This window comes from Podarcis tiliguerta, assembly GCF_965153285.1.
Source record: "Podarcis tiliguerta genome assembly, chromosome: 7".
Taxonomy (NCBI): Eukaryota; Metazoa; Chordata; class Lepidosauria; order Squamata; family Lacertidae; genus Podarcis; species Podarcis tiliguerta.
Genome location: NC_139540.1, coordinates 35,513,077 through 35,523,917, shown reverse-complemented (window position 1 = coordinate 35,523,917; position 10,841 = coordinate 35,513,077). Strand labels below are relative to the sequence as shown.

The 10,841-nt window shown below is 41.7% G+C and overlaps 1 protein-coding gene across 1 annotated transcript in view; it reads left to right on the top strand.

The window, feature by feature from the left end:
- Positions 1 to 6,432: 6,432 nt before the first annotated feature.
- Positions 6,433 to 10,841, top strand: part of CLVS1 (clavesin 1) — a 61,095-nt gene continuing 56,686 nt past the window's right edge. Inside the window, exon 1 of the mRNA XM_083451318.1 lies at positions 6,433 to 6,729. The gene's annotated coding sequence lies outside the window, so the exon portion shown is untranslated. The remainder of the gene's footprint in view (positions 6,730 to 10,841) is intronic.

The window sequence follows — 10,841 nt, the reverse complement described above, 5'->3', positions numbered from 1 at the left end:
AAATCACAGACCACAGGAACAAGCCAACAATGAGCGAGCTTGGTAAATAATACGTTAGAGGCATCTAAGCATATAATTAGAGGTTTTCGGGAAATATGCTGTTATTGGATTTTCCCTTATTTTGTTCTAGTTTATGCATAAAGGGAAGCAACCTGATCCATAAAGCAAATTAACGAGTGAATTCTGATCAAAGTGCTGGTGTCTGAGTCAATAAGGTGCATTTCCAGATCAAAGTGTCAGGCTGTGCTTGTATCGTTTGCTTGTGTTACAGGACAGATGATCAGGGGTAGCCAACATGGCGCCCTCCAGCTGCTGTTGGACTCCACCTCCCATCAGCCCCAGCCACCATGGCCAATGGGCAGAGGAACCAGTGGGAGAAGCCAGTTTGGATGGTGTGGTTAAAAGGGCTTTGTTTTGCTCCCTGGATATGAGTGGATGGGAACTGAGTTTTGGGGTTCAAGGACTGTGGGCCTAGGAAGCAAAAGACGCAGGATTTAAAGGAAAATTTCACATATGGAGTTGAACTAAGCAGTCAGATATTTTCCTGCAGACTCATAATGCTTTTAGATCTGTTTTGACAGCTCCCTAGTCTCCCTTAGTTCCCTGTTTGCTTATCTATAATGGGGGTGGGCGGTGCTGTCTGTTGTTTTACAAACGATATAAAGCCCATTGTGCCGCTGAATAATCCCCCCTCCACCCGCAGCCCATATGGCTTGGGATCTACTAGTGTGTGGCTTGGCAGTGCTGCAAGTCAGGACTCCAGATGATTTAAGTCAGTTTCTTTTTGGCAATTTAGTTAAAGCCACTGTGCAGCATTATGTCTGCCACAAGGAAGATGAATGCCCATTTTAATGGCTGAATCAGCATGTGCCTGAATCAGGAATGGCTGTGGCCTGAGCTCTAGAGGGACTTGCCAGGCTTGTCAAATGTGGAAATGTCCCTTCTACATCGGGGGAGCATAAAGCGACCCTTGCCGTTTTGTTGGCCCCTGAGGCCATGATCCTAAGTGCACTTGCCTGGAAGTTAATACAATCAAAATCAATGAGATGTACTTGTGCAGGCGACCAGGTTTTATATCTCCTATACTGTATGGAGGGAACACAAGGGGGTTCTTGAAAGCCATTCAGCTTGATGAACACAATGCTGCTCTTAATGTCTCATATGCTTCGCTTCTAATTTGTATACTTGAAGAATGAAAATAATTAGTTTGAATAGTTTGCTGTCCCCTTCAGCTCCTATCGTATGAGCTGCTGTAGTGGTGACTTTATTTCTCCCCAGAGGAGGGCAAGCAAAATAAATCAGTCCTTGGGAGGGGTAAATCAGTAGAGCTGTATTGATTTTCTATGATTCACATGTTAAAAACTGGAGCTGGAGTACAGCAAACAGGCTGTACAACCTCAATTACACAAACTACAGCTTTCTCAAATAGGATCATGTCCTCCATCTGCTTATTTCAGTGACATAATTCCTTGTCTAATGCAGTTCCTCAAATAGGCAAAATTATTTAGTATCCTAAAGGGCATTCACAGAAATTGAAGTTACATTGCATGTACACACGAGATCTTTGTGGAATGAGCATCATGCAGTTATGATGTTTCCAGCCAAAGCTTCATGAATTTTACAAGGCATACAAAATTCTAGGAAACATCCCCTAAGAATCTCTGCCCTGCAACAAATCCACAACCAGCTGGTTATTTGTGAATATTATTTTTGATGAAAAGCAGGTGTATGCATTCAGAAAGACGTGGTACAGCTTTCTTGCAACTATTGAAATTCAAAATGTGGGTGGGATGTTGGGGAAATGCATTGGCTCTGAAAAGCAATCATGTTCCTCTTGATGTTGAGCTAGACACACCACCATACAAATATACCACTTTGGTAGGTACAGTTCTTCTGAGACACTTTCATTTCTACTGTGAAGAATTACATGATGAAATAGTCTTGATCTCCTTTTCCCCCAAAGAGGGTATTTGCAACCAGGTGGTAGTTGTCACAAACCAGTGAGTGAAGGGTGGGCTTTTTCATGAGTGATTGGATCACTGCCTCCTTCAAGATGGCCAGGACCAGTCTCACCTGCAAGGATGCATTGACCATACCCTAGATCTGCCAGGCATCCCTTATCAGCCGTGAATGGCCGCAATACCTCAAGTATGGCCTCTTCCCAAATGAACTGACCTGGACCCTGCAATCATCAACTGAAGCCCTTCTTTGTGTGCTGCCTTAATGAGAGGTCTGGAGGGCGGCAACATGAGAAGGGGCCTTTTCTGCACTGGCTCCCCATTTGTGAGGGAGGCTCACCTGGTGTCTTCATTGCATATCTTTAGGTACCAGGTGAAAACATTTTTATTTAACCAGGCCTTTGACTGATTAACATTCTATGTCCTTTTAAATGTGTTTGTGTGTGTATTGATTTGCTTTTGGTCTTCCTTTTGTTATGCATTTTGTGTGGTCATGTTGTATTTTTATGTTGTGAACTGCCTTGTGATCTTTGGATGAAGGACGCTATACAAATTTAATCAATAATAATGATAACAATAATAAAGCATACTTTAAAAAACCAAGAAGAGCAAGGGAACATATTGTTGGCCAAATACCTTGTCCACACCATTGGGCTACACCAGCAGAAACTGATGCCACCATTTTGTAGCAGACATTGTGCTGGATACCTCACTGAAGGCTGCAGTGAATGTGGATGTGGCCTAATGTCAGCTGTGGAGGTGAGTGACTATTCCTTTAAAGTGCATTCAAAATAAATTTCAAAATAAAGCGCATTCAAAATTTCATGCAGGGCTTCTGAAGAGACCCAAACTACATTCCCCAGACAAAACAAAAATGTTGGATGGTTAGATGGTTACTTGGTGATGCAATGGAAGCCGAGAAGTTTGCCTTCTTTGACACCCTCACTGCCACAATTATGTGCTCTCACTTGTGTTTGGTTGGCTCTGCAGTGTGTCTTTCGCCAACTGCACATTTGCTATTGTCCAGCCTGCTTCATCTTGAGTAAAAATGGAAGAATAAGGTCCTCTGCTTTTAAATTTAATCAGTGCATCCTGACATTAACATGTATTTTTCCCATTATACGAAAGACTATTTTTTTCAATAATGAAAAACAGGTAGGGATTTGGAACTGTAAAAGGTGGCTGAAAGTCTTACTTCTTTGAAGAAGAATCAGTTATTGATTCCTAAACACTTGTGAGTGTCCTTATAAATCTAACCCTTCAAAGGAGTTAATTGGAAAGGAAATTATTCCAAGTGACAACTGTACATTAGGGAAGAAGAATTCTCTAGTTAATTAATAGCATGCAGTCATTAGTTTCAGATTCTCACAGCTCATCATTTGTGAACAAACATTGAAAGATACAGGAGGATGGTAGATTGGTATTTATTGCTGTAGTTTTCGCTCTGCGCACACACACTTAACTCTGTTGCAGATCTCCTTTTAAAGCTGCCCTAGCATCACTTCAGTAAAGGAAAAGAAAGATTGGGAGTATCTGTTGGTTTCACAGTACAATGCTGGATACCCTGCTTCACCAGGCTGATCACAGGGCACTCAGGGAGACCACAGAGAAGAGCTGGTGAGGGTGTAGCCTGGATAGAGGGAGGTGGGCTATTTGGAGAAGTCTTGGGGCTGCATTCAACCTGTGAGCTAGAAGTGCCCTATCCCTGATCTAAAGGGGTGTATGATATAGTGGTGTGTATCATATAGTGTGTAATACTAACTTTTTGCAAGTTTCTGAGTTGCTGCTTTGTATCTTCTGTGTATGTTTATGGAATAGGGTGGTGTCTGCCAAGTGGATATTTTAAAGACATTGTGAGTTTCTAATGCCTCATCCATGCTGTGAAAAAGCCACATGAGAGCAGAATTTGACATATAACGTCAGTATTAAGAAAATCAATAAAATTAGTAGTATAGTTACCATTGTAAGTTAAAGTCAAATATACTTTCTTTCACATGACATCAGTGGCTTTGAAGCTGCCCAATGAAATGATACGTAATAAGAAATAAACATTGCATTGACTTTTAATTTATATATTAAATTATATCAATTTATATTTCAGATCAGGATGAGTCTGTTCAAAATGGTTGTGTAGACCTGAGTTACTTGGAGTAGTTAAGGGTTGTTCAGGATTTGGAAATTTTAAAAATTTATTTCCGTAAATGGAGTACTTCAGTATATACACATGGTGTATACTTATGAAGCCCACTCATATCTTCATATATAGCAAGGATAATATGGATCAATGGAAGGAGTATATGGGAGGGTGGAAAAGGAAAGGATAGTTGTGTCCTGTGAGACTTGCTGTTATTGTTGTTTATTGTTTCAAGTATAGTAACACCCCTTGCATTGGAGATTAGGGACAAAAATGAACAAATAAACTCTTCCATTGGTGTGGTCAGTCATGCAAAGTGTCATCGTAGATGTTTTAAATTGTTTAAAAATATTTTTTATTGATAATTGTAATATTTATTGCAAACTGCCTAGAGATTTTATTATAATCAAGTAGTATATACATTTTGTAGTAGTATATACATTTTGTAAAAAAAGTAAAATATTGGGCCCAGGGTATTGAGGACTGGTACAGATGTTTTGCCTGTGTTGTACAATCTACAAGACAATGGCTGAACAGAGTCAATATCAGTTTTTATAATCTATGGAAAGGAATCATTTTGGGAAAACATACGTTTCCCAGCTCTTATTCAGATTCTTGTATTGAAAAGAAAAAAAGGAATGTAGATGCTGCCTTGGTTTCCTGCTTGGCAAGGCCTAATATATTTTGGCTCTCAATAGTATGTATTGGTAAAAGAAGCCACCACTGCATTTTGCTCAGGTGCTGTGGTTAAATCATAGGCCTTCTGATGCTTGATATATATGTACATATATTGTCTGTTTCTAAAAGGACTGATGTCACCGAGGCTCAAATTCACTCAGTTTCACACATTAGGTCATAGAGCAGCAACTGGGAAACCTGTGGGTGTCAAGATGTTGGACTCAACATCCCCAGTCAGCATGGCCAATGATCAGGGATGACGGAAGGTGGGAGTCCAAGAACACTAACTTATAGATTCTCCACCCCAGATATTTAGGAATGCTGTGGTTACTCATAGTAATGGAACCTCATGACATTCATGAAACCTGCTTTCTTCTGTGGTTATTATTCCACATTAATGAGTTGAGATCTAGCACTGGATACAGGTTCTGGGGGCACATCCCTAACTGCAAGTGAGCCCTAGTCTAGATTTCCAAACAGTGCTGTCCTGAAATGTATCCTCCAGTTTTTCAGACATTATCTTTCCCCATGAAATAAGCTTCCTTTTTAAAAATCTTATTCTCAGGACCCTTAGGTTTTTGGTTTTTTAAAAAGTATGTTGGTGTGGGGTTTGTGCTTACTTTAGTATTGTGAAATGCCTGGAAGCATTGTGTGTGTTTTATTTGAGTAAATGTTCATCCAGTATTCCGTAGCTTCCCTGATTGCCCATCCTTCCTGTTCTGAAGAAGCTCTATGGCAGAAGTTATCTCATGATCTTCTCTCCTGGGTATTAGCTGAAGTGTAGGCACCTGGCAAGGCTGCGACTAACTGTTGGGCTTATTTGTAGAATGAAGGAAAGGGCACCCACAAAGACCCCTTGATTACCTTGAAAGCAAGGCAAACACAACAAAACCCTTGCACCCTGGGCACGAGAATTTAGCTGAAATGTTCTCTCCTTTAATAATTTCCAAATGCAATTTGTTTTCTCAATAACTGGTGGAGAATATTAAAACACACACACACAAAGAAGAGAAAATGATGACACAGCACTACTCCCCAGCAAGGAAAAGCAGACCCAAGGCTCTTTGTAGCTTGCAAGCTCCATGTATGTCTCAAAACCTCAGGATTCCATCTATTTGCATCTGTGCATAGCACAGATCAGAAAACACTTAACAGGCAGCAGCTCCCCAGTCCATATGTGCACAGAAATTATAACTAGAAGGCCTCTAAGTCCCTGCTGACCGGAAAACAGGGAAGATGTTCAATGAAGATTTTATGTTCCAACAACAGTGCTTAATAGTGACAACATCTTAAGCTGCTGGTGCGGAGTAGCAGTCATCTCTTACAGCTCCTCTGCAGGCTGCCATTCTTTATTTCCCTCCTTTCTTTTTTACATTCAAGGTTTAGGAGGTGTGTGTGCCGTTTCTTGCATGAAAGCACAGGAAAACAAAGGTGGGTTTTCGATTGCCGTTTCCACTCCCCCCACACAGCCACCGCTTTAACTACAAACACCTGGAAATGGTGGGTTTTTCAGGAGCTCTGCCCCGGGCGATGCATCAGGTGGCTTACTGCCCCCCCCCCTTAGGGAGCCTGTTTTTGATTTGGTCACATATTGAAATCTGCAGTCAACGCTTCGTGAAGAACATTCGTGGAAGCATCTGTCACAAAAGGGGTCTCTGCGTCTATGTGAGTGTTCCCACATTGTGCTCTCTCCTTACAATACTGGGTTGAACGAAGAAGGTCTTTAGGACCCAGGGGGACGGCAGGCCACTGCGTGGAGAAGGCGCACACTCGCGCATGCTACCCAAAAATGCATCGCCCCGTGGAGCCGGAGCTCACTCATTCACAGTTCTTTGGAGAGAGATCCTAGGCTGAGGCGGACACTCAGAAACCTTCTCACCCACCCATCTTGGAGGCAAGGGTTCCTGCAAACAACCTCACCCAAGGCGGGGCTTCGTTTTTCCTTACGGCTCTCTAAAGGTATTTGGGACGATCTTTCTTGTGTCTGCGGTAGCTTCTGTTTTCTCCCTTCTTTTTTGTTGCAATACCATGGCTGCGGCGTTTCAGCACTATCCTGCGTGGACAGCGCTCGCCTGCAACCCATCTGCGCTTAACGTCCCTTCCCCCACCCATCTTTCTTCCCTGCCTTTCGGCTACCCTTTTCTGCTTTTTAACCCCCCCCCCGGCAAAAAAAAAAAAAAAATCTGCTTAAACTGAGCATCCCGCAATTCTCAAGGGATCAACTGAAAAACAGGTCTGGAGGGAATGAAGAATCCTTATCGGCCGCCCTCCCACCCCCAAACCTCAGAGAAGGCACAAGTTGAGGAGGGGAAGTTCAGGTGAAGGTTACCCATTTAGAGAAGGGAAAGCAAAGCCTGAGAGAGTTGCGAGGGGTAGGATAGCGCGGTGCCTCCCCGGGGTAGTTGCAGATATGCCGCTTGCTCCTAAGCAAATCGTCGTCTGCTTCCTTCAGGCATATAAAAACAGAAGCTGAAGGATGTACTGGGGAAATCAAACAGGGTCAATAGAATTTCCTTCTCGGCGAGAAAGCATCCCTATTAATATGGGACAGGGAGGAGGGAGAGTGAATCACTTCCACCCATTCCTCTCTGTAGCATTTACTGCAGAAAGTAAGGAAGTGCTTCCATCATCTATCTATCTTCGAAGCAAATGGAAGGATTTTAACATACACTCCCATTCCCAACACATCTAAGTGTTATATTGGCGTTTTCACAAGCAATTTCTGCTGCTGAAAATATTTTCTAATGGCCTCTGCCAGTGGCTCGATATATCACTAGGAATGGGGGCGGTTGGGGGGGGGGTGGAGAGAAAATATTATTAAAGTTAAAGAACAGATGGCTGTTCTTTGTTCATAAGTAGACAGTGATTGGTTTATATTTGGAAGGAAAGGGCAGATCAGAGAGAGATTTCCTGGGCTTTCATGGTCTAATCAGATGATAACACAGATTTTTCTGGTCTGGTACATTAAAAGTTAGTGCAGTGCCAACAAGTAAAATGACGTTAGATAACAGCATGATGTCATGCACCAAACAGCAAAGGTATGACTTTTCTCTTTCAGCTGGTAGTAGGTTGTTTATCATTTTGAAAATCTTTTGCTGACTTGCTTGCAAAGGCCTAAGTCACAGTTTAGTAAGTTTTTTAAAAAAAGAAAAGAAAGAAATTAGTCATTTTAGACAGTTTTGTTTATAATCCTCCCAGTTTTGTTGACTCATGGCTCTAAAAAACACAGATAATTTATAGGAACCAGAGCTTTCAAAGGAATGATAAAGCTCTCTGCTACTCTCAAACAGGCATTATGATGGTTGGATGTGTGATCACAAAACATTGTTTTCACTTTTCAAAGAGTCTTTGCTCTCCAGCCTTCACTTATTTGCAGTGCTCATCTATGTACTCTAATTAAGTATTGTGTTCAGTAACTAGAAAGTGCAGAATGAGGCCTGCAGATCAGTGGTTCACCCAATGATACATATTCAGGAAAATTCCAAATGTAATTTGAAGTTATATCTTTAATACAGAAAGGTTTGTTTGCTTTGTTGATAAGTAGTTTATCCCCAATCCCCATCACAAAGAAACATAGTACAATTTTTTCTTTAAAGCACTTAATGAAAGTAGGTTATCCTGAAATCAGTAGTCATTACTTCCATGTAAATAAAGACTGAAATATTAGCCATGTCAGCCTCTGCAAAGTCTTTATTTTGTGTATGCAATTGTTAATTTTTCACAAGACACATGCATACTATGGAAAAGAAGAGACAGCTGAGGAACTGAGGGTGAAATTATAGCATTTGCTTGGTAGTTCTTGAAATTCACTGGTAAATGTTAGACATGGCTGTATTGCAAAATTCATTTGAGAGATTTTGAGTTGTACCTTGGTAAATACCACATGTGCAGGTTAAGGATGGACATGACGATGATCTTTGATTGTTGGCCTAGAGATTTACCAGTAAATGTTAGAAATGTTTGCATCATGGCTTGTTTCAGACATTTACCACTAAGCAATTCACTAGTTAAGTATGGAAACAGGTGCAAAATTTGTGTTTTGCTCTGGGTGTGTTAGAATTTTCTGGCTTTTCTCTCTAGTATTTGTAGTATTTGTAGTCTCTTAACATTTACCACAGACAATAACACACATAATTGTAGTGCATATTCCTTTGCAAAGTAATTATGGATGCTTTTTGTCCTGCATACTTCTTACAATTCAAATTAAAAGAGCTTAAAAGTAATTTATTAACATAATGCCCCCGCTGCTGGAACTATATACTGTAATACTGAGTCATCCTACAGTACCGTCTGGTTTTCCTTCATGCCCACACACTTCCTTTCTGGCAACATCCTGTTGAACAACCACACTTGCAAGTGCTTGGCTGGCACTACTCAGTGATGAAATTTCATTATATTAATTGGAGTCACCTGAACTTACAATAGTTATGGGTCATCACATTTCTCATATGAGAAATTCTAAATGGGGACACAGTACCCTAACAAATGGATATGCATGCTGTACCCCATGTACAGGGCATGTACGTATGTTCTTTTTGGTTGGCAACCTTTAAAGCAAAGGTGAGGACATACCTTGCCTTCTCACATGTGTTTTAAATTTTAAGCTTTCAGCAAGCACCAAATAAAACATATGTGTGCATTTCACCTCTTATGCAGCAATCTGATCTTTAGGATTTAAATATTGAAGCTCATTACAAAATTATGTCCTAAGAAGCTGCCCTGAGATTTTGTTTCTGACTTGGGTAAAAAGATCATTCTCTCTCTCTGTTGCTTGCTCTTTTATGTAGTGTGAATGGTTGTTCGCCGTTGAAAATTACAGTATATTATTGCTCTAAAATTACTGATCTGGCTGGGTTTCCCCAGCCATTCTGGGCGGCTCCCAACAAAGATTTAAAATACATTAAAATGTCACACATTAAAAACTTCCCTGAACAGGGCTGCCTTCAGATGTCTTCTAAATGTCAGGTAGTTGTTTATTTCCTTGGCATCTGATGGGAGGGAGTTCCACAGGGCGGGCGCCACCACCAAGAAGGCCCTCTGCCTGGTTCCCTGTAGCTTTGCTTCTCACAGTGGGGGAACCGCCAGAAGGCCCTTGGCGCTAGACTTCAGCATCCGGGCAGAACAATGGGGGTGGAGATGCTCCTTCAGGTATACTGGGCTGAGAACCAGAGTCATTTAATGCTTTTCCCTTGCATCTTTGGCTATGCTCCTTCCATTAAGAACCACCACCACCATATATATCAGGGAAATCCATCCCTCCAGGTATTGCTGGACTCCAGCTCCCATGAGCCCCAGCCAGGATGCCCTAGGGGCAGCCAGTGCTATGCACCTGGCCTCCCATCAGCCATATTTCTATGCTTACTGGGTGGGAGATGGGAGGGATAGTGGGGTGGGTGGCATGGGGTGGACATTGCTCAGTTTGGCTTGTTATATTTTTAATTGTGCAGTTTTGTTCATGTTGTAAGCTGCCTTGAGCATGGTTTTAACTATGGGAATGCTGCATGCAAAGAAAATGTTGTAAGTGTGCATGTATGCAGTGGTGGAGTCAATCTTCTGTTCTTGCTGCTGCACCTGCACTGCACCAGCCTACCTGCCACCTAGCCCTCCCCCTCTCCTTCCCAGTAAGCCCAGTGATGTGGTACATGGCCATGCCTGACATGACCAATGCTCAGAGGTGATTGGAGTTGTACTCTACAACAAAGGGAAGGAATTACATTGGCCACTTATGGTCTATGCTATTTAAAATAAATAAATTAATATAATCCACTATACTTATTATTCCAGGTAGAATTGCAGACTAGAGTGTGTTTTTTTAAAACACCCAATGTCTTGCTCATACCACAGCTAGAAGTTTAAAATTATTCAATGCATTGTTCACACCACAGAGAAAAGGATGAGCATTGTCTCGTGCTGTTAGCTCTGTCTGCAAAGGCAGAGGAAACCAGAGAAGAAATGAAAATGATCAGGTGGGGAGGGCAGCAGGGAAGCAGCAGCACATGGGGGATCATAATCCAAAGAGAGGAAAGTAGTACCAATGGTCCAGAAGACATTTTAAGATGGTGCCACCAAGA